The sequence below is a fragment of the Hibiscus syriacus genome, unplaced genomic scaffold (assembly GCF_006381635.1).
Source record: "Hibiscus syriacus cultivar Baekdansim isolate YM2019G1 unplaced genomic scaffold, ASM638163v2 tig00110163_pilon, whole genome shotgun sequence".
Lineage (NCBI taxonomy): Eukaryota > Viridiplantae > Streptophyta > Magnoliopsida > Malvales > Malvaceae > Hibiscus > Hibiscus syriacus.
This window is the reverse complement of record NW_024062610.1, coordinates 2014309-2039623: the sequence shown is the minus strand read 5'-3', so window position 1 is coordinate 2039623 and position 25315 is coordinate 2014309. Positions and strand designations below refer to the sequence as shown.

At 36.1% G+C, this 25315-nt stretch overlaps 1 long non-coding RNA gene and 1 pseudogene across 3 annotated transcripts; both read right to left on the bottom strand.

Annotated features, from left to right (window-relative positions):
* Positions 1-4490: 4490 nt before the first annotated feature.
* Positions 4491-5555, bottom strand: LOC120216739. 3 transcript variants are annotated; one of them, XR_005525080.1, is made up of 4 exons: positions 5417-5555; positions 5238-5338; positions 4607-4735; positions 4491-4514 (listed from the first exon to the last, which is right to left on the bottom strand). It is a non-coding gene; the product is annotated as an uncharacterized LOC120216739 (long non-coding RNA). The 3 variants fall into 3 exon arrangements; XR_005525079.1 differs by having other exon boundaries at positions 5238-5324; XR_005525078.1 differs by having other exon boundaries at positions 5238-5555.
* A 5201-nt stretch (positions 5556-10756) lies between these two features.
* LOC120216804 lies at positions 10757-17106 on the bottom strand (annotated as a pseudogene).
* Positions 17107-25315: the final 8209 nt, after the last annotated feature.

Here is a 25315-nt window from a genome sequence, read left to right as displayed (position 1 = left end):
CTGTTCGCCGTAATCATCTCGACCATGGACTTTCTAAAATCTTCTCTCGGGTCGTAAGAACACTTCCCCATGGCTACCATGACCACGAACTTAGTCCCTTCACTACTGTGCCGCCTTCTTTCTATATTATACCTTGTCTCCTGCCTTTCTCTGATCATTTGGTCTAACCTCTCTTGAACCATGGCGTGTGCTAGACTCGAGATTGATGCATATTGGTCTGAACTCGATCTTTCTGCTTCTTCGGAAGAAGAGACACTAAGCCTGCAACTGCAACACAAAGCCCTGCATCCTCTCTGCTGAAACCTCTGCTTGTTGTGCTCTGTACTGGCTTTAATCTTCTAGTATGGACATGAATCTTTGGATGAAAAGTTGTTTCAAAATAATCATTTATGCTCTATAGGCAAGTGGGTCACGTTAGGCATGGTTGTATCTAGTGTTCGGGATGATGAATACGTAAAAGATTAGGGGGTAGTTGGAAGGCAAAAGGGGAGCATTTTTATTTGTTAATTGAGCTTGTATTCATCATGTGGGCTTAACAGATCTTCAATACTACTATCCTTTATAGGTAGTGTTAGGTGTCCTAGTTATCAAAGGCGTTGCTTAAATGGAAAGACAGGGTCCATCAATGATGAAGCCTTTAATTTGGCAAGTTTAGGCTACCAGCTTAAGAATTTAAGACAAATGGCAACCAAATAATAGTTTTGTGAGTACCAACTGAACTTTAAAAAAAAAATTAGCAAGCATATCAGTTAAAAACTATGATGATGAACGGGCCAAGGGCGTGTTAATAAAATGATTGTTTCAAGAACATAGTTCTCTGCTTTTTTTTATTTGTTCTTAGCTTAGCTACTTTGATTCCTACTTGATTTGATGAACTGAATTGAACCTTTTCTGGGTTGATTTTAGAACATAACATGCAGTCTTCTAAGGGTTGCCAAATTGAACTATGGAGAAGATCGACAAAGATTTGCTTAGCGGGTAGAATCTCTTTTGAATGATTATTTATGCTGGAAAATGAGGGAGACAAGATTAAAAAAAAAACTTACAAAGGGGTAATAGTTAATATTGAAAGACTTGGTAGTTTAGCATGTGATAATCATTTGTTTGTATCATGAAGACTGAAATGGTGGTCACTAACTCCTTCTTTAACAAGAGAGATGTGAACTTGATTACATTCCATAGCGGGGGACATTGTACCCAAATCGACTACATCCTGGTTCGAAATCGGGATCGTTGGGCTTGCATTGACTGTAAGGTGTTCCCTGAAGAGGCATGTGCATCACAACATAAATTGTTAGTTTTGGTGTTCCGCGTACGCCACGGCCAGAGCACTCATAGGAGGGCTAAACATGGTAAACCTAGGATTCTTTGGAAGAACTTACATGGAGCGACAATTGATGACTTTAGGAGTAAGGTTTTGTCTCATACAGGTTTTGGAACTACAATCTCAAATAATACAGATATGTTATGGAAAAATATGGCAAATGCCATCAGAGAGGTGGGCAAAAACACCCTTTAGTTGTCGACAGGGAAGGTCAAGGAACATAAAGAATCGTGGTGGTGGAACGGCGAAGTCCAAACTAAGGTGAAGACAAAGCAAGATTGCTTCAAGGAGTTTCTACAATGCAATGACGACGAAGAAAGATTGAGAGCTAAACAAAGATACAAGGAGGCAAAGCGGGAAGCCAAGAAAACAGTGGTTAAAGCAAAGGATAAGGCATACAAGGAAATGTATAAGAGATTAGACACAAAGGAAGGACAAAACGACATCTTCAGGCTTGCAAAATCCAGGGAGAATAGGAAAAAGGATCTAGGTAGCATTAGGTTTATTAAGGAAAACAATGATGTTCTTTTAGTGAAAGATCATGATATTAAGAGGGTTTGGGGTAGTTACTTCTTTGGCTTATTTAATGACGGTGCCTCTCCCTGTAGAGATAATATCGTTGATGGGTCAGCCGACCATCATACTACGGCCAATGACTGCCCTACAAGTAGGATTGGGATTGAGGAAGTCAAAATGTCTCTTAGAAAGATGGGGAGGGACAAAGCTGTCGGTCCAGATCAAATTCCTATCACTGTATGGTTGACCTTAGGAAAAGATGGAGTAAAGTGATTGACCAACATCTTTAATATTATTTTAGAGACTGCCAAGATGCCAGAGGAGTGGAGAGAATCTACGGTGATACCAATCTATAAGAATAAAGTAGATCCCCAACGTTGTGGTAACTACAGAGGTATTAAACTACTCAGTCATACCATGAAGCTATGGGAAAGAGTGATAGAGGCTAGGTTGAGACATGTTACTAGGGTTTTGGAAAACCAATTTGGCTTTATGCCAGGCAGGTCTACTACGGAGGTGATTCATCTTCTTCGACGGCTTATGGAGAAATATAGGGAAAAAATAGATATATTCATATGGCGTTCATTGACCTTGAGAAGGCGTATGATAGCGTTCCCCGCGATACGATTTGGAAGACCTTAGAAACGAGACAGATCCCAACTGCTTATATCCGGGCGATTCGTGATATGTACTGTAGATCTACTACATACGTCAGGACTATAGTTGGTGACATCGAGGCTTTCCCGGTGGAAATCGGCCTCCACCAGGGGTCATCTCTTAGCCCTTACATCTTTGCCTTGATTATGGACGACATCTATTGTGCGACACCAGACGGTGTTCCATGGTGTATGCTTTTTGCTGACGACATTGTCCTAGTTGTTGAAACAAAAACTGTGCTAAATAGTAGAGTGGCTACCTGGAAGACTGCTTTGGAAGAAAAAGATCTAAGGATCAATATTGAAAAGACAAAGTATTTATGTTCAAACTTCAGTGGGAACCAAAATGATGGAGATGTAGAAGTATGCATAGAAGGACACGCTTTCCCCTCAAAGGATTGTTTCAAGTACCTAGGGTCTATGATATATAAAGATGGGGGTGTAGATGAAGATGTTACACATCGTATAAAGGCGGGATGGATAAAGTGGAGGGCTGCTACTGGAGTTTTGTGTGACAAGAAGGTGCCTATAAAACTTAAGGGAAAATTTTATAGAATGACAATAAGACCAGCTCTGTTGTATGGATTAGAATGTTGGGCAATCAAGAAGGATCATGTAAGGAGGATGGAGGCAGCAGAAATGAGAATGCTTCGATGGTCATGTGATAGGACTTTATGGGACATGACACCAAACTCTGCAATTAGGATGTCCTTGAAGGTGGTGCCTGTATCCAAAAAATTGAGGGAGAGAAGACTACGGTGGTTTGGACATGTCCTTAGGCGACAACCGTCAGATGCGGTCAGGAGGGTAGAGTTTTGTTGTTGTTGTTGTTGATGAAGACTGAAATGAAGTATTATGTCCACTATTTAATAAACCAATTGTTTTTTTAGAAAAATAAACTAATTGGGTTTTGATTTCTACCATCATTTTGTGTTTATGCATGCCTTTTCCATCCATCTGGAGAACATAGCATCCTCAAATGAAAGAGCAAGAGCAAACCATCTAAAGATAGCTAAATCTCCTCAACACGAAAGAGCAATATCATCTTCAGATCTGACATCCTCAAATGAAGAAGCAAATCGTCCCCAACCACTACTTGGCATCCAATTTTGCATTTGAAAAACAATGAGAACTGGCATACATATGATGATTATTGAAAAGGCAGTGAATAATTGGTAATTAGGCAATTAATAATTGGGCTAACATATACTATGCATAGTCAGGGCAGAAATAATATATTCTGCCTAAAAAATATTTGAATGGAGAAAAACATGAAACACAACAAAGATCATATACAAATATTTTCTTTTCCTTCTTTTGTTGTTACAATTTCAAACCATTATAGGCAAGCAGTACATTCTGCAGAAAGTACGAGATCGTAGTTTGTACAGAATTATGCTCACATATATTCAAGAATGTTCAAGTCTTTCCTGCAAGATTTGCCCCAGCTTCATAAGAAGATTTTGCTGCTCTTCAAATGTAAGGTTTTTCAATATCTGCATGGTGATTAGCACTAGGTAATTGGTAATAGGTTTACTTCTAAGATCATTTATTTTATGGTAATGGACTGGAGAACAACTAAGCATGATATACTATAAATTTACCTGGTCCAAGATCATTTCAACCGAGATGCCTTCACGCCTAACAAACGACTGGTGATAGATATATGCAAATACTGCCATCACCATCTACATTAAATGACCAAAAAATCAGAGCAGCATAGAACATTAGAAGCAACATCCTAACAAAATGTCGGTCCATTGAAGACTTTTACCACTTAACAAACGCCCTAAGGATATAAATAAGTAAAAGAATTCGAGATCCATCTTTCCACTCATTTGTTTCTCACTTTTTTCCCTTTTCCGTTGTAACAGCAAAATATAATATCTTTAGCTTACATATAAAGACACGGCATTTAATTAAAAATGTCGAACTAAGATAAAAAGCCTCAATTTTCTCACATGGCAATCCATTCTATCTGTAAATCCACCATGCTCAGGAATATTATCACCAAAATCCTATTCCATTATGAAAAAAGTGGGAAGTGACGTAATATACTTCATCAGAAGCTATGCAGAAAATAGAAAAGAAAACAGGAAGGAGTTGGCACCTTGATCTTAAAAGCTCTTTTAAAACCACTCGCAAAAAATCCCCCAAAAGGTGCTATAATTGATGCAAACAAACCAAAGCATAAATCATGCCGCTGAACAGGCAAAATGGAGATCTCTTTCCAAGGAAACTGCAAACAAAATGTATGACTATTGATGGAGCATTGTAGCTTACACAATAGCATTTCGAGTTTTTGACGAGGTAACTGACTTTCCAACATATCCGAACCATCGGCAACCATATTAATTTTTAATAAAGTTTCCAGCCTCAAAATTCTGCTACAAGAATTGAAAGACCCAAGTACTTTGAGCTGAGGTGATAACCATCAACCGGCGTTGATGAGTACACTAAAGATTTTTTAAAGGCTACGTGATCTATAACTAGAAATTTAAATTCAGAGACAATTCAAAAGATTCAAGCACTACAAAAAGTTGACTGTCCATCACAATTCAAACATCTGCTCTTTTCTTCCCCTTTAAACATGGAGTTCAGAACCATCAGACTAGAAATTTAAAGTGATTTTTTTATTGGAAACTTAAAAGTGTAACCGTTTCTTCCAAAAAAATCAAATCTTATCAATCAAAAACGAATTATTAGGACACTAAATCCAGAGACAATAAAATTAAGCTCACCCTTTTCGAAATCCATTGTGGTAAAATATAATTCTCTGGCTAAAATAATGGACCCTGGTCACATTGAAGCAAACCAGTTGATAAATCCTGCAAGCATCATCCTCGTGTTCTAAGTTTTCAGGAAAAGGAATAAACATGCTTCTTGAAGGATCAAATAATTTTCTGAATCCAATAATTACCTTTCTTGGACAAGTTAATCAGTGGAAATGACCCAAGATATTTGCAAGCTGCATATGGAAAAATTCACTCCATGTTTATGAAAACATACAGAATGAAAAACTATTCATAAAACCACGGGCACATAACACAAAACAAAATCCCAGTTCCACCAAAGGCACATTGTAAACCCCTCAGACCGATGCGGATAGTCCGATCCAATCTGGAGTGTCACATTAGGGCCACCGGAGCGACCCACTGTAAAAATCACGAAATTTTGAAAACTTTTGTCAAAACATGTAACTCATAAAATGATTTATTATTATTCAGAAATAAAACAGGATTTTCATACTCAGATATAAAATAAAATACAATCTACATGCCCCCTAATCACATGTACCATCCTTTGAAAGCAACGTCGAAAGAACTCCTTTATTGATATCGATAGTTGCACTGGTACAATTCTTTTATCCTGCAATAGTGAGTAATAGAGTGAGCTTCGGAAAGCTCAGTAATACAGAACTACCAGATGATGCTATATGACATGCAGATAAATGAAAAGCTATATAATTTCTTTATTGAATCAAACGTATACCCGTTGAGGAATAATCTAGGGTTCCATCAGTAGTTCATCAAGTTGAAGCCATGAAAATCACAATTCATAGGAAGCATTCAAAGTATGACATTTTTCAGGAGATCAAATAGGATGTAGTGTGTTCCAATCAAAACCGATGAAAATATATAAATCTTTTAAAACTATAGTTGAACCCCCAACCAAACTCCATTATGCAGTTCCCCAGAACTGCATCCATAGGGCTTGCCCTCAGCACACAGCAAAAAGGGGAGCCAACCTAAGGATATACCTTGGATCTACCCAAGGACATCCTTAGATCCGTAGGGTTACCTTAAGCACACAATTAAGGAACCAACCTAAGGATATACCTTAGGGCCTACCCAATATATCCTTAGGTCCGTAGGGTTACCTTATGCACACAGCAAAAGGGAACCAACCTAAAGATATGCCTTGGGGCCTACCCAAGATATCCTTAGGTCCGTAGGGTTACCTTATGCACACAGCAAAAGGAACCAACCTAAGGTATACCTTGGGGCCTACCCAAGATATCCTTAGGTCCGTAATGACTTACAGCCGGATCAGGGCTGTGCCTCTATACTCCAGATTCCTATCCATATAAAAATCCAGTAGAAATCAGTTTTATCTGTAAATCGTAATACCTGGATCGTGATCCAGTAATATGTCATATCCGTGATCATGAAATAAATCATATATCAAATTTCCACATGTACACCATAAGTAGTCAAATGATTAACCCAATGGAGTACCTTGGGCCTGAAAGCCTACCCAAAGATCCCCTTAGGTCCATAAGAAATTTCCAGTTTGATCAGAGTTGTACCTCCAGTCTACCCATATAATATCCAGTAAAATAGTTCGAGTATAACCAGTGAAACATAAAACCATAATTCATAAACCAGTAGTTTCTATGATTCCATAAATTAGAAACAATTTATATTTTCGATAAAACCATAATCATAAATCACTTACCATGTTGCCATGGTTCATAAACCAGTAAATCAATACTTGTACTAAACTCATTTCAAAACATATAAAACCGTCATGTAATTCATTTGGAACACACTAGAGTATCCACGTATATTTTTCAGAGGCATTTATCGTTATCAATAAGGACAACATGAAACTCGAGCAATTTGATCGAATTATAGGAACAAGGTTCTATTGAGGAGAATCGATTACTAACCGATCTAGCCAGACATTTAAGGTTGATACTTTAGAATCTCATTATATTTTTGGGTGCATCAGGAAAGTGTTCCAGAATGCCCAGAGTGATTTGAGCTAATAAAGGAGAAATGAAGCTTCAAGACATTTACAATCCATGTTAATCGATCGGTTTATCGAACAATTCGAACTGAACAATCTCTCAGTAATGCATGTCGACCCGTCAATTTACTGCCTTTTCAGAGTATTTACTCTTTAATATCAACAATTCTTATCTATAAATCATCTTCGTAATCATCGATGAATTGATCTTCCAATAGTCTTTATTTCATTTCCATATTTCAACGATATCAGGAAATACATACATACTTGATTCATGTTTTATGACCCATAAGGATAATTCAACATGTAAGTTCAACAGTGTTCCCAAACTCATCTAATCACCTATTTAATCTTCACTCATTGAGGTTACTCATTTCGTTTATCAGTCAAGTCTATCCCGGTTACTTCAGAGCTTTCTAAATAATCCAGACGTTTCTGAATTTCAGATACATATTGTACTTCCGTTTAATTTAATTTGGTCTTCATGGTTGATTTGTCTAACAAATATCCATTTCTTATTATCGAATGCGACCTAGAGTTGAGTTGAGCTGAGTACTTTCAAAATTATCATCGAACCACACTTGAGAAGACGAACACGCATTCAAGTAACATCTATACATTTTAGGTACTGATATATACACTAGCATTGATTGCTCGGCTTAATATGTGATCCATAACTTTTAAGAGCAGTACCACATCCATGTTTATTTGGATTCCTTAATTAATCCAACACTTCAACTAATTTTAGGTCATAAGGGTATTTTGGTCATTCTGGTGCTCAGTTTCATTCCATTCTTTTCAGAGCTCGAGGATATCCAATCATTCCTGAGCTTGGTGATATTCTTGGGTTATTTTCATTACAGGGGTATTCTAGTTATTCTACAGATCTGATGTATTTCAATCATTTCCTTCTATCATGTCTTATTATTTAATTCCAATTTATCATCAATTTCAATCCCTTCGAACAATTCTGATAAAAGAGCACCCTGATAAATTGTTCTTCAGGTATTTACTCTTAACTCGGATATTTTCGGGTCAAGTCCCTTCTTAGATTTTTACCAACGGAATATCAAGAATTTTCTACACTAAGTCAGGATCTTAACAATCAAATAATTACTTAATCGAGTTAAGTACAAATCCTCAAAGTACTTACTCATTCAGGGTCAACTCGAATTATTTTACCTCTCAAGGGCATTTTCATAATTTCCTAACCAGATAATTTCGATATTAGCTCTTAACGAAAATAATTATAGTTTAAAGATCCTATGATCAATTGCTTTGCCGAACATTCTTTGATCTTGAAATTATTCCTTAACAAACTTCTAGCATATTGCGCAAACCCTTTTTGGCATTAAAAACCAGTTATCCAAATTTTCCAAGCAAAACTAGCATTTTTTATGCACATCTGTAATTATATCGGATCAATATGTCTTTTCAGAGTTATTAACCAACTTCTAGGGACAATTCTTGTCATCCTACAACATAAGGGTATTTTTGTAATTTTACCCTACCAGAGTATTCTCATAATTTTCCATCCAAGTACCTTTAACATTTAACCTTTGATGATATAAAATACAAGTTACAAATCCAGGGCTGATTTCTTTATCACCAATCACAAACTTGTAATTTAATTCTAACAATTCATCAATCTCTTATATTAGTCATTCGATTCGTATTCAGTTACAGAATTTCTACCACATTCATATCGAGTGTATAAATTATTCAAGTCCACAAAAGTGATCAACGTTATCTTATTCATGCATTTACCAATATCAACATGTTCCATAAAGCATAAAGAGGTAGCAAAGTATTACCTCGATTTTCGTATAATACTGATCGACCATTAAATTCCATTCGAACGCCCTTGATCTTGAAATCATCTTCCAATATTTCCTCGGATCCATATCAACAGAAATTACATAAAAAAAACGGAGCTTAATTGCGATAAACGGATCGAATCGGGTGATAAATCAGTCAAAAACAGCTTACCGGGTTCGAATTTGGCGAAACGGACTTCAGATTCGGATTCAGGACGTCGAAAACATAAAATATGACTTTTCAAAAATTTGAAATTTTCGGTCAAAATCGAAGTCAACGGGTTTGAGTGGCAATTTCGAGGCCTTTGGGTCTGAATTTCGAAAAACGAAGTGCGGATTCGGATTTGGAACGTCGAAAAACGTCAGGATAGGTATACTCGGTCAAAGTCAACGGTCGTTTAATACCCGGTCAAAGCCAATCAAAGTTTTAGTCAACTATGGTCAACGCCGGTCAACGATCAACATAGGAACAGTCAACATTCGACCATTTTACACAAATATCACTCTAATATAAATTAATTACCAAATCAGACACATTCTGCAAATATTTACTAAAGTAACACCCGAATTTTACACAAATAGCACCCAAACATAAATTAATTATAAAATTATCACCCAAACGATGCCCACACTCGGGGGTGGCGCGTGAACAGTGCTACAGTGTCGGAAAATTCCCGGAAATATTTCTAAAAATTATTTTAAGCGATTTTGAGGCACTTACAAAGCTCGGTTCACAATTTTGAACGGTGGAGAGCTCGATTCCAAAACATCGAAAACTTTGACGGTCTCACCCCTCCACACGCCAGCGACGACGGAGAAACGGAGAACACCGGTGGATTCGAAATGATGCAAGGAACACGATGGTGCGGGAGATGTCATAAACGGATGACCGGATCGTCGTGAATCAATGAAAAACCAACTGAAATCGAGTTATTACCGACAATACTTCCGACTGAAATTAACGACGAACGACAACGATTCACGACGAAAGATTTGAGGGGTTTTATTCCTCAACCGACAGCGAACACGATGGTGGTTTTGATTCGTCAATCGGAGGTCGAACTACGAGTAGATCGAAGTTGAAAGAAGAGTCGTTGGAGAGAGAAAACTAGAAATGTTTCTGCAAAAATACATGGGGAAATGGGTTTATAATATCTCCAAAAAAAAATAGTTAAACTATGATTTTAGCCACTGAGTTTATTACACTTCATAAAATGGTCTGTCAACTTTGAATTTTTACAATTTAATCCACCGTTTCTTTTAAAATACAAATTAAATCCACCACTTTATAATTTCTTAATTTTTAGCCCCTAAATTGAGGTGTTACACACATTCTCCCGTTATTGAAGCACAATAAAAATAATACAAATAAGTGTTACTAATCTACATGATTCAGCGCCATTAATCAGCATTAGCATTAGATCTTTGGATTACAGGTTCAGGATGAATTTTCACATGAATGCCAAAGGGGAAAACACATTTAATAAATTATTCACAATTGATATTTGGAAGGATGCCTGTTAGTTCACAGCTTAAATTTAGTCTATTGAACTTGTAAAGGCATGTAAAATGTCAATTATGAATCCTTGAGTTAGTACCATAGAGAATTAGAAGAAAAAAATATGAATAGAGAAATAGTGTGCCCCATAGTGTAACCAATTAGAAGGGTCAGTCATGCGAAAATTTATATATCAGACGTGCAAAAAGTAAGAACTGACTGCCACAGGAATAATCTTTTCATAAAAATCCTGATTAACCTGAATATTTGCAAGTCACCGGAATTAATTCATTCTACAGACATGTATAACTAGAAATTTTTTCATATAGCGATGTGAAACTGGCATAAAATAAATGATAACCTTATCACAAACAAAATGGAGTCAACTCCAATATGGAAATACTATGCTCACCAAAAATGCAGAGATAATAGCTGTAACAGATGCTCCAATAAATCCCTCCCATGTTTTCTTAGTAGATAATTTGATTAATGGGGTTCTTACAAAGAAGAAACCAAATATATAAGCAAAAATGTCATTGATAACAATAAGTGATGCTGGGAGAAGAAACCTGGAAAAAAGAAAGTACTTTTGGTTAAGGAGAAGATAAGTACGGAGAGAATACAGTCAAAAGTAGCAAAAGCATGCAATTAATTGCATAAATCTTAAGAGGTAACAGCTTACTTTCTTTTTATCAAGGGGAAAGGAAGGGGAAGAAGTTGCCCAGGTTTGAGCACGAGACCTACTCAGTAAGGGCTCAAGCAAGGAAGTCATTTGTATTAATGAAAAAAAATTACCATAATTAGACTCTTTATTTTCCTTTTTCATCCGTGTATGTGCATATCTGGTACACTGTACACCTAGGCAGGTAGGATTTAGAAAAGGGTATCTAAATAAGAAAAATTACCAGAAAATTCCTTCAAAGATATTGGCCACAGTAAAGGATGACTGTGTGAATACCACGATCAGAATCATATGTGTCCATGCATACTGGCCAAATTGATATAAACCACAAAAAACCTAGTCCCAAAAACCAAACAATAATAATTAGGATATCAATAGTCATATGCACTAATACAGGAAAGGGAAATTCAAGGTGTAATCACTATAAATAACAAGAAAACCTTAATACATACGATGAAATAACATATTTAAAGAATTAGAAAACATCTAGTACCGATTTGGTCAAAATTGAAATTTAAGATACCAATTGATGAATTCTTGACATAATTCCTCCTCCATGCTTTAAGTCAAAAACATAAAATAATATGCTTAACTAACCTGCAATGTACAAGAAGTAGCAGATAGCCATGTGATACTTGATAAGGCCGTTAACAAACTGATACAAAAACTTGTCCGAAATTACAGTATTGACAAATGGTTGGCTAAGAATGTAATACCCTAATTTAAGGGCTAAATTTTAGGAATTATAAAGTGGTATATTTAATTGGTATTTTGAAAGAAACAGTGAATTAAATTGTAAAATCGCACAATTGACAGACCATTTTAAAAAGTACATGAAGTTTAGTGGTTAAACTCATGATTTGACTATTTTTCATTAGGAGATAATATAAACCCTATTTTCCGTGTATTTCTGCAAAAAAAATGCTCATAATCTCTCCCGGCAACAACTTTCAACTCTAATCTACTTGTCATCCGACCTCCGATCGACGAACCCAAACCACCATCGTGTTCGTTGTCGATCGAGGAACAAAATCCCTCAAACATTTTGTCGTGAATCGTCGCCGTTCGTCGTTAATTTCAATCGGAAGTATCGTAGGTAATAACTCGATTTCAGTTGGTTTTTCGTCGATTCACGACGATCCGATCATCTGTTTATGACACCTTCCGCACCATCGTGTTCCTTGCATCGTTCCGAGTCCATCGGTGTTCTCCGTTTCTACATTGTCGCCGGTGCGTGAAGGGGTGAGACCGTCAAAGTTTTCGACGTTTCGGAATCGAGCTCTCCGCCGTTCAAAATTGTGAACCGAGCTTTGTAAGTACCTCAAAATCGCTTAAAATAATTTTTAGAAATTTTTCGAGAATTTTCCGACACCGTGTTACTGTTCACGCGCCCCACGCGCCACCCCCGAGAGTGGGCATCGTCTGGTTGTAATTAATTTCTGTATAGTGCTATTTATGTAAAATTCTGGTGTTAGTTTGGTAAATATTTGCAGAATGTGGCTAATTTAGTAATTAATTTCTGTTATGGTGATATTTGTGTAAAATGGTCGACTGTTGACCGACGTTGTCCACAGTTGACCAGAACTTTGACCGGCTTTGACCGGGCATTAAACGATCTTTGACTTCGACCGAATATACCTATCTTAACATTTTTCGACGTTCCAAATTAGATTCCGCGGTCTGTTTTTTGAAATTCGGACCCAAAGACCTCGAAATTGCCAGTCAAACACGTTGATTTTGATCGAAAATTCCAAATTTTTGAAAAGTCATATTTTATGCTTTCGACGTCCTGAATCCGAAGTCCGTTTCGCCAAATTCGAACCCGATAAGTTGTTTTTCACTGATTTATCATCCGATTCAATCCGTTTTTTAGAATTAAGCTCCGTTTTTGATGTAATTTCTATTAATATGGATCTGAGGAAATATTGGAAGATGATTTCATGATTGAGGGCTTTTGAATGGAATTTTTATGGTTGATCAGTATTGCACGAAAATCGAGATAATACTTTACTACCTCTTTATGCTTTATGGAACATGTTGATATTGGTAAATGCATGAATACGATAATGTTGGTCACTTTTGTGGAGTTGAATAATTTATACACTCGAGATGAATGTGGTAGAAATTCTATAACTGAATACGGATCGAATGACTAATATAAGAGATTGAGGAATTGTTAGAATTAAATTACAAGTTTGTGAGTAGTGATAAAGAAATCAGCCATAGATTTGTAACTTATATTTTATATCATCAAAGGTTAAATGTTAAAGGTACTTCGATTGAAAATTATGAGAATACTCTGGTATGGTAAAATTACGAAAATACCCTTATGTTGTAGGATGACAAAATTATCCATGAAAGTTGGTTAATAACTCTGAAAAGACATATTGATCCGATAATTACAAATGTGCATAAGAAATAATAGTGTTGTTTAGAAAATTTAGATAACTGGTTTTTAACGCCAAAAAGGGTTTGCGCAAGATACTAAAAGTTTGTTAAGGAATAATTTCAAGATCAGAGAATATTCGGGAAAGCAATTGACCATAAGATCGAAATTATTTGGTTAAGAAATTATGAAAATGCCATTGAGAGGTAAAATAGTCCGAGTTAACCCTGAATGAGAAAGTATTTTGAGGATTTGTACTTAACTTGATTAAGTACGAATTTGATTGTTAAGATCCTGACTTAGTGCAGAAAAATTCTTGATATTCCGTTGGTAAAAATCTGAGTAGGCATTTGACCCGAAAATATCTGATTTACGAGTAAATACCTGAAGAACAATTTATCGGGGTGCTCTTTTATCAAAATTGTTCGAAGGGACTAAAATAGATGATAAATTGGTATTAAATAATAAGACATGATGGAAGAAAATTATTGAAATACATCGGATCTATAGAATGACCAGAATACCCTTGTAATAGAAATGACCCAAGAATATCACCAAGCTCAAGAATGATTGAATATCCTCGAGCTCTGAAAGGAATAGAATAAAACTGAACACCAAAATTACCAAAATACCCTTATGGCCTATATTAAGTAAATGTCTTGGATTAATTAAGGAATCTAAATAAGAATAGGTGTTGGACTACCTTTAGAAGTTATGGAACACAACTTAAGTGAGTTGATCAATCTTAAGAATATGTCAGTACCTGAATGGCATAAATGTTACTTGAATGCGTGTTCGTCTTCTCAAGTGTGGTTCGATGATAATTTTGAAAGCACTCAGCTCAGCTCAACTTTAGATCACATTCGATAATAAGAAATGTATATTCGTTAGACAAATCAACCACGAAGACCAAATTAAATTGAACAGAAATACAATATGTATATGCAATTCAGAAACGTCTGGATTACCCTGAAAAAAAACTCTGAAGTAACCGAGATAACTTGACTGCTAAAGGAATTAAGTAATCTTTATGACTGAGGATTAAATAAGTGATTTGGATGAGTCTGGGAACACTAATGAACTTGCATAATGTATTGTTATTATGGTAACGAACCAAAAATCAAATACGTCAGCATTTCTTAATACCGGTGAAATGTGGAAATGAAATAGAGACTATTGGAGGATATATTCATCAATGATTCTGGAGATGATCTATGTATATACATTTTGGTATTAAAGAGTTAATGCCATAGAAGGATAATGAATTGAGCAGTCGATAAGTATCAGTTCTAAAGTTGTTTGATAATTCGATCGATTATTATAAATGGTAAATGTCTTGAATCTTCATTTTTTTATCAACTCAAATCACTCCAGGCGTTCTTGAACACTTTCCTGATGCACATGAAAACATAGTGGGATTCTAAGTATAAACTTTAGGTGTCCGATTAGATCGGTTAGTAATCAATCCTCTCCAATGGAACCTTGTTCTTGTAATCCAATCAAATTGCACAAGCTTCATGTTATCCATACTGATAACTATAAAATGCCTCTGGAAAATACTTGGATACTCTAGTGTATTCCACGTGTACTACATGACTGTTTTATATATTTTAAAATGAGTTTTAACAAAATTATTGATTTACTGGTTTATGAACCATGGCAACATGGTATGTGATATTTGATTTCAGTTTTTATCAAAAACTATGAATTGTTCCGATTTATGGAATCATGAAATTACTGGTTTATGAATTATGGATACCTGAAATGTGTTATTAGGTTTCTTGTTTCACTGGAATAAAATGGTGGTTATTGTTTTATGGACCATGAATAATACTGGTTACTAATAGAATTGTTTTATTGGGATATTATATGGGTAGACTGGAGTATGGAGATACAACTCTGATTAAGCTGGTAAATCCTTACGGACTTAAGGTGATCCTTGGGTAGGCTCTCAGGCCCCAAGGCACTCCCTTAAGTTAATAATTGGACTACTTATGGTGTACAGGTAGAAATCAGTTATACGATTTATTTCATTATTACGATAATGACATATTACTGGATAACGGTCCAGGTATTACGTTTTATGGCTAAAATTGATTTCTACCGGATTTTTATATGGATAGAATTTTGGAGTATGGAGGCACATCCCTGATTCGGCTGATAAGACCTTACGGACCTAATGATACCCTTGGGTAGGCCCATGGGCCCCAAGGTATATTCTTAGGTTGGCTCCTTTTGCTGTGTGTTTAGGGTAAGCCCTACGGACGCAGTTCTGGGGAACTGCATAATGGAGTTTGGTTGGAGGGTTCCGCTATGATTTTAAAAAGATTTATATATTTTCACTGTTTTTGATTGGAACACACTATACAATCCTTTTCGACTCATAAAAATGAGATACTATGAATGCTTCTTATGAACTATGATCTTCATGGCTTTAACTCGATGAACTTCTAATGGAACCCCAGATTATTCCGCCCACTGGTATACGTCTGATTCAATAAGGAAATTATGGTTTCCCATGTATCTGCATGTCATGTAGCATCATATGGTAGTTTTGTATTACTGAGTTTTCCGAAGCTCACTTTATTACTCACCATTTCAGGTTAAAAGAATTGTATCAGTGCAGTTATCGACTTCAGTAAAGAGAGTTCTTTTAGTGTTGTTCGCAGAGTATGGTACATGTGATTAAGAGGCATGTAATTGTATTTTGTTTTATATATGAGTCTGAAAATCTGTTTTATTTCGAATGCTGATAACTTTTATTTTGTACTCATAAATGATTTTATGAGTTTACATGTTTTAAGAAAAGTTTTAAATTTTCCGCTATTTTTTTCGGTGGGTTGCTCTGGTGGCCCTAATGTGACACTCCAAATTGGATCGGGCTATCCGCATCGGTCTGAGGAGGTTACAAAGAAGGCGGCCATATACAAAGAACATAGCAGTAAAGAAGTGCCTGTGCCCATAAAACGAATAACATTCTAATCAGATGAAAGCAAAAAAGTTTTAATAGTAATTCCATTGGCACAAAAATCTTGGTTGCCATATGGAATATAAGGGTAGTAATCTAACCAATTTAATAGCCTAAATCCTAGAAGATGCCTATCTTCATGTGCTTTCCTAAGTAGATTGAAAAGCTCTTTTGCCATAAATATTTGAATAACCACCACCATAGCTGTAATATAGAGATGACCCATGTACACAATTAATGCAAAACCCCCAATCATCCAAACAGTAGAGTATGTTCGGATCCAAACTGATTTGTATTTGTTATGGTCATCAACAAGCATATTCCCACCATTTGCTTTAGGTTCTGGAGCAACCTTATAGAATGTTTTAATTTTATGAGGTTGAGGGGGGAAATTCCTTTGCTCGCGATGGAAAGTATCGCATACAAATGCAACATCAGAAATCATTACCATAGACATGAAGAAGGAACCCAGCAAAAACATGTTCATATTTGATTAACCAACCTCATAAAATTCTAGCAGTAGCAAACGATGGCACAGCTGTATTATTCTCCTTTTGCATAGCTCTTTACTTAAATGTCAATTGTCAAATGAAAAAGCTCACATATATTTCTGGTGCTGGTAAAATTGCATCCCTGCCACTAAATTACACGCTCTAAAAGAGAAACCACTGCAACTCACTGAAAGAAACATAAACAACTGTATTAAGCAACTTACTTAAAAGAAGAGTTATAGTAATGAAATGATGAAATCTAAACAACCGTAATGGTGAAAGATTTTCACAGAAAATCTATAATCAGCTAGGTGCAGAATACATGTAAAAAGAAAGAAGCAGATCAAAACCTCACAAATATGCATGCAGCAAAAGGATTCAGTCTTGACAACCACTTCAACCTTTTCGTTTTTGGAAACATGTTAAATCTAGTGCCTTACACTCACAATGCCCAACCATTAAACAATTAAATAGACATAGCACAGCCAGAAAAGAATCTTTTTATTCAATATATGCCATCTTAAAAAGATATGGAAATTCCATCCAGCTTAAAACCACGAATATATTATGGCTTTATGTATTATATCACCATCCAAATCTTTAAGCTTTTTATTACCTTAAAAAACTTCATACTGAAGTCATTCTCACTAGGTAGTTATTTATACCAATAGATAAGACCAGTACCGACCGACACATTCTTATTGTAAGGGGCTTACCTCGTTGCCAGCCACCGCTCACTTCCTAGGGAAGAAGTCCAAAAGAGAATAAAAATCACTGAGAAAAGTATTTTTCTTATTCAAAAATGATTTTGGAATCAGATGTTTAAGTAATTTTTGTGACAAAAAGTGATATTCCAATGAGACGAGAGAATCAAACAAAGTGCAGAATTGGTATACTGGACAAGACCACATATTTATTCCTTCTTTTAGTTAGGCGACTACTTTGTGTCGGGATAGTCTAGGACGTGTCCCAGAAAATTTTATCGGAGGTAGGATACCGTTAAATTGGTTAGATGTCAATTTTCGGGAGTTGAGCGCAGACGCCTCTGAGGATGAGGTTAAAATGTATGCACGGGCATGCATACTACAGTTGATAGGAGGGTTGTTGATGCCGGACAAATCGCGCAACCTAGTTCACTTCATGTGGTTGCGACATCTTAGCGACTTTTGTCTCTCTGGATCATTCAGTTGGGGCTCGGTAGTTTTGGCTTTGTTGTACAGGGAGATGTATGGAGCCACTGACTACAGACGTAATGCTATCGGCGGATGTCTCCTGCTGCTGCAGTCTTGGGCATGGTATCGATTGCCCTTTTTATGTCCTGTTGTGAAGAACCCATTTGTATTTCCACTACTTCTGAGGTAATTATAAAACTGATTTTGTATATTAATAATTTTATACAGCGTATAACAATGTTTTTTTCTTGAATAGGTGGTCTACTGATAGGAAAAATCATCAGGAGCTACCTAATGATTTAGAAAAAATTAGGGTGCTAATCGATCAGAAGGCTGACACACAGGTATGAATTTTAATGTTTAAAAATCGATTTTAGATTATAGTTATATAATTAGATTATTATTTTGATAAAAATTATATATTATTTTGTTTTAGTTTGAATGGGTGCCATATTCTACTGATGATGTCAGGGCGGTGATCCCACCTGAGTTGAGGGGTCCATCAGATGTTTGGATGGAGATGGTCCCTCTGACCTGTTATGCGACCGTCGAGTGGCACTCCACTGATCGCGTGCTCAGGCAATTTAGTTGTTTTCAACCAATTCCAGAAGCACCTCGCAATATGGACGAGTTGCATAGCTTAGATAGACGCGGCAAGACAGATACAGATTGGCTGGTGAGGCATCATGGGTGGGTCGTGTTGTGGGAGGATCGACATCGGCGTCTTCCCCGTAAAGAGCCCATTTTTTATGACCTCTTGATGTATGCTGAGGATTATTATGAGTGGTTCAACAGTAACGGGAAACCGTTTCTACTTCCCGAGGATACACGAGGGCAGACCTTTCCACGACATCGATAGAGATGTTCACCGACACAGCACCATCGTCCCCCGACTCGTGGACGGAGAGCAGGTGTTTCTGGTTCATCCTCAGCTGCACCAGTAGGACCTTCCCAGCAACCACCGCATCCATATATGATGCCGCTATCGCCTTTTCATTACCAAATGTCGTCGCCGCCGCCTTCACCTGGTTTTATGACCCCGCCACCGTCACAGATGACCCCTCTGGAGGTTATTATGGGTCTATGTTTGCAGATCTAACTTGGGGTTCATATGCTGATATTTGGCGGGTTCAGCCTCATCACCCATGACCGCAGCACAGACACCTCCTGCACAGTTTTCACACTCAGCGATGTCTGGGTTTTGCACAGTTTTCGCAGGCCGATGGGATAGTCAGTCATACACCTCCAGGGTCCTTATTCTATGGAGGTGCTTCATCGTCATCGGCTCCTCATCAACCTAATGTACCTGCTCAGGACGACGACGACGACGATGACGACGATGACGATGGTGACGATGACGATGACGACGATGATGACAGCAAGGAGTCAGAACCAGTGATACGAAGAAATCCTCCTCGAGACCGACAGCCACCGCCCTGCGGAACACATTCGCGACACAGGCATTGATAGATCTTTTTTATTATATTTGTATTTACTTTATTTTGTTTAATTGTAATTTTTTATTATTTCTCATTTAATACTTACTTTATTTTGTTAAATTTGTTGGACTTTTTTTAATATATTTCAGTTAATTTTGTCTATTACCATTTAATATCAGTTATTGTAATTTGGTTATCATTTACCATTTAATTTTTATTGTAAGTTTGTTGTATTTAAATACCAAATTGTTATTAGTTTGATAAAATTTAATGATTGTGTTCGTTTTTTTAATCTTCATCAGCGATTATCGAATGACATTAACTTGATGTAAATGCAAATTAAAATACAAGAATTATTATTTGATAAACAAATACATCATTTCCTCATCAATTGTTACTTGATGACAACAAAAGTGGACATATTTTTCTAGTGTGTCCTGGGTTTCTACAATGGCCACATCTTCTGTCTTGTCTAGATCTTTCTCGAATATCCATATCGTAATGAATTCGATTGGATTTTGGACGACCACGCTCCCTCAATAAACTCGGATTTGGTACAATCGGAAGCTAATCTTGAACCTCATCAGGGTCTTTGTCATTACCTATGGGGGAAACTCAAATTCGTATACCTTAAAAACTTCAGATAGTAGGTATACGGGTCCACAAAATGGTTATAGTCTTGACGTGTATGCGAGCAAGCTGCTGTCACATGAGAGCATGGATACTTCAGAGCTTGAAAAAACCCGCAGTCGTACATTTTGTCCCTTAGATTTACTCTTAACGACACAGCTTCAATCCCTTGAAGAGATCGCGACAACTTTGTGACACGAAACATTTCATGCCTTCTTGAGAAGCTTGTTACAGACATTCCATTTGATGCAGCAATTTTTTTCTGTAGATATGCAACTAATCTAGGGTGATAGACATGACCGCCTTGCATCCAGGTTTGAGCTTGTCCCCCGAGCTTTGCAAAAAGCGCCCCCAAATGAAAATATGTAGTTTTTACCAAAATCGCTACAGGTAAGCGGCGTGCACCCTTTAAGGTTGAATTGATTGTCTCAGCCAAGTTGGTCGTCATGTTTCCATATCGATATCCACCATCATATGTGTTCGTCCACATTTCTTTATCGATGAGGCTGATGTAATCATATCCTTCCTCGTTCTTCGCCCGCAAATCTTGAAGCATTGATTCAAACGTTCGAGGAAGTAGTTCGTAACCTGATCAAAAAATGTATAACTTACTAACTTGCTTTCTTTGCAAAATTAAAATGATCAAAAAATGTATAACTTACTAACTTGCTTTCACTTACCCATGCGCACAATTAATTGACGTTCATCATTCTTCTTGTACCTTCCATGATAGTTCGCAGCAATGTGTCGGAGACAATACATGTAACACCCCTAACTCATATTCGACCCGAATACAAGTCCGAGATGTCACATTGACTTTTCAAACTTTGATTCTTAAAGAAAAATCTTGGGAATTTAAAACTTTCATTAAAACAAAATACTTTAATGTACATAAAAGAGACCACTTAATACAAAATTGATCAGAGCACTCGTAATTAACCACTTATTACACAACAAAATACATACTTTCTCAATTACTTCTGATCTAACTTCTTAGTAATGTTGTTGTTCGTGCCACTGCTATTCTGAATCTTCTTATTTCTTGGTACATACGTATAAATCACTTACACGCTAAGTCATAGACTTAGTGAGACAATAAATGAATATACAACAATATCTTCATGAATATGCATTCTTACCATTTCCTTCATGACATTTCAATATACATGTATCTATTACACAATAACATATATAATCATATCATGCATGTACAAGACTTACCTTCTTGTACCACTTTCACTTTACTTTGTATTTCAATTGCCCATGTATATTATTGAGAATAGAGGTATGTGAGTACATAAAGGTTGTGCACTAATGCTGTCACCACTGCTCGTATCAATTCCCTCATGGGGCACCAAACCTTAGTTCAGTATTCGTCCCGAAAGACTGTCATATATGTCCCGTAGGACCACTACATCCCGAAGGACTACGTCCCGAAGGACTATTATACCCTCGACTCTTGGCATGTCAATTACACCTATAGCTCTCATATCGTATACTATGGGCATTATTCTTATATTTCATATGTTCATGTACTCATGTCATTTCTCTTGTGATCATGTAGTTCATGTCATTTCTCTTGTGATCATGTAGCTCATGTCATGTTCTCATATCACATATCATATCACATATGTATTTGAATCTATTCATATATATACATCATTTATCCAATCACATGAACATATATATGCCTTATGCATGTATTACAATAATTATCATGTATGCATGTTCACAACTATTGTACTATGAAAATCAATATAGGAATTAGACTTATCACAAGTCTTATTCCATTATACTATACATATAGTATACACTCACCTTAGCTTTGATTCGATTCTAATCCTTTGATCGTTCCGAAATAAGCTTACTTTTAGTATCTACATAATCACACATGGATCTATATCAGTATTATAGGTAATATACCCTAATGGTTCACTCTTTAGATTAAGATAAATGCCAATTTCCTCTTTTAATGAAGGTATGCATCGATGCACTACTTGTGCATCGGTGCATAAAATGCATTCGATGTTTTATATTAATGGGATGCATTGATGCACTAATTGCATTCGATCTTTTTATTTTAAAAGAGTGCATCGATGCACTACCAGTGCATCGATGCACCTTCAAACACTTTTGGGTTTTAACCTTGATGCATCGATGCACTATGAATATGCATCGATGCACTCTTCCCAGAATCCGCTTTTTGAACCCAAAAATTCATTCATTTTGGATTAAATCCTTCATGTTTAATCCTCTTTTTCATTCTTAACTATAGTACACATCCTTAAACCAATTTATACTCATTTATTTCATCTTAAACCTCCAATTTATCCTTCATATGAAATTCAAGAATTACATCAATAATTTAACATGTTTGAATTCCACTTTTAACACTTCGTATATCTTAACTAGATTGATGACAAGTCAAATTTAACTTTCAATTCTAGTTATGAACTCTATTCCAAGATTTCATTTAAGAACTTCCAATCTTAAATCTCTCCTAACTCCATCATCCTTTGATGTTAAGATAACTTAAGCTTTCTTTAAGCTTAGTTATCATCTAATAATCAAAACCCAATATTAAATTTAACAAGAAATTCAATAATCAGAAATCTTACCTTTGCTTTGGTTCACACGCACAAGGAAGAAAGAAGAAGAAGAAGAGAACTCTAGAAGCCTTGGGTGTTTTCTCCCCTTCCACCCACGTGTATCCTTATATCTATACTTATCCTTTCTTTAATTATTTTTCCTTGCAATTACTCTATTGTCCTTCTATTCCTTATTCTTTTCAATTCCATCCTACATAATAATTTACATATAAATCTTTATACTATTCATTCATTTTATTTTAACTACCAAATTTGAGACTTTACAATTTAGTCACTAACCCGATATTGAGGATGTTACAACTCTCCCCCTTAAGAAAATTCGTCCTCGAATTTTCATTATGCAAAGAGGTAGGGGTACTTAATCCTCATGTCCTCTTCACGTTCCCATGTTGCATCATCTACTTTGTGATTCCTCCACAAGACTTTAACCAATGGAATAGTCTTGTTCCTTAGTTGCTTGACTTCGTGAGCTAATATTTGAACAGGTTCTTCCTCATAAGTTAAATCTGATCGATCTTCAATTTCTTCAGTAGTCACAATGTGGGATGGATCAGATCGATATTTCCTAAGCATTGAGACATGAAAGACATTGTGTATCTTTTCCATTTCAGGTGGAAAAATTATATGATATGCTACTGGTCCTACTCTCTTAGTAATCTCGTAAGGTCCAATGAATCGAGGACTCAACTTTCCTTTCTGTCCAAACCTCAACACTTTCTTCCACGGAGACACTTTCAAGAACACTTTATCTCCGACTTGAAATTCAATCTCTTTCCTTTATAAATCAGCATATGATTTATGTCTATCAGATGCAGCTTTCAGATTATTCTGAATTACTTGAACTTTTTCTTCCGTATTCTGAATCAACTCAGGACCAATAACTTCTCGATCCTTAAGTTCATACCAGTTCAAGGGCGTACGACATCTTCTTCCGTATAGAGCTTCATAGGGAGCCATTTTGATGCTTGACTGATAACTATTATTGTATGCAAATTCAGCAAGTGGTAAATACCTTTACCACAATCCTTTGAATTCAATGACACAAGCTCTTAGCATATCCTCCAGAATTTGAATAGTTCGCTCGGATTGACAATCGGTTTGAGGATGAAACACTGTACTGAAATTCAACCGAGTTCCCAGTGCTCCATGTAATGACTTCCAAAACCGTGATGTGAATCTAGGATCTCGATCAGAAGCTATGGAAATAGGTACACCATGCAAACGTATAATCTCTCTAATATACAGTTCCACATACTTATCCATGGAGAAATCAGTTCGTACCGAAATAAAATGGGCTGACTTAGTCAATCTATCTACGATCACCCAGATTGAATCCCTTTTGTTCGGAGTTAAAGGCAACCCCGTGACAAAATCCATCATTATGTTTTCCCATTTCCATTGACGAATTGAAATTGGTTGTAACAATCCTGACGGAACCTGATGCTCAACTTTGACTTGTTGACAAGTCAGACACTTTGATACAAATTTCGTAATGTCTTTCTTCATTCCCGACCACCAATATCGACTCTTGAGATCCATATACATTTTATTCCCTCCCGGATGCATTGTCAATGGACTACAATGAGCTTCTGTTAACAAATCATTCTTTAATTCATCATCATCCGGAATTACCAATCTTTCTTGATAATACAAATTCTCATCAGACTTAATCTCATAATCCGTACCCTCTCCATTTCTTATCTGTTGGATATTCTTTAAACACTTTTCATCTTTAGCTTGTAATTCTTTAATTCAATCTAGTCATGATGGCTTAACAGTCAATTCTTGTAACATCTCAAACTATGGGTTAGTGACTAAATGGTAAAGTTTCAGAAATTTGGTGATTTAGAAGAATGGATTAGTTCAATGATTTATCTGGAAATAAATCCTAAAAGTTGTTAGTAATTATCAAATGAAGTATAGGGCAAAATGGTCATTTGACTAATAAATGAATTAAAAATATATATGATAAGGATATATATGTTAGAGGGGATAAGGATGAAGATATATTCTCTTCATCTTATTCTTCTTCTTCATGTACGAGAGAGAGAATAGCCAAGCCTGCAAAGGTAAGATTCCTTGTTAGCTGATTATTTGTTAATTTTAAGAGTGGGTTTTGATCATTAGGTAATACTTAAGCTTATGGAAAGCTTAAGTTGTTCTAAAATCAAAAGATAAAGAAGTTATGAAAGATTAAAGAAAATGAGTTTTTAAAGGAAATTCTGGAAAAGAGTTTGTAAGTGAATTTTGAGAAGGAATTTGACTTGTCATCAATCTAATTAAGGGATATGGAGTGTTATAATTAGATTTAAAACATGTTAAAAATCTGGTATGATTCTTGAAGTTAATAAAGATGAGAGAATATTAAGGTTTAA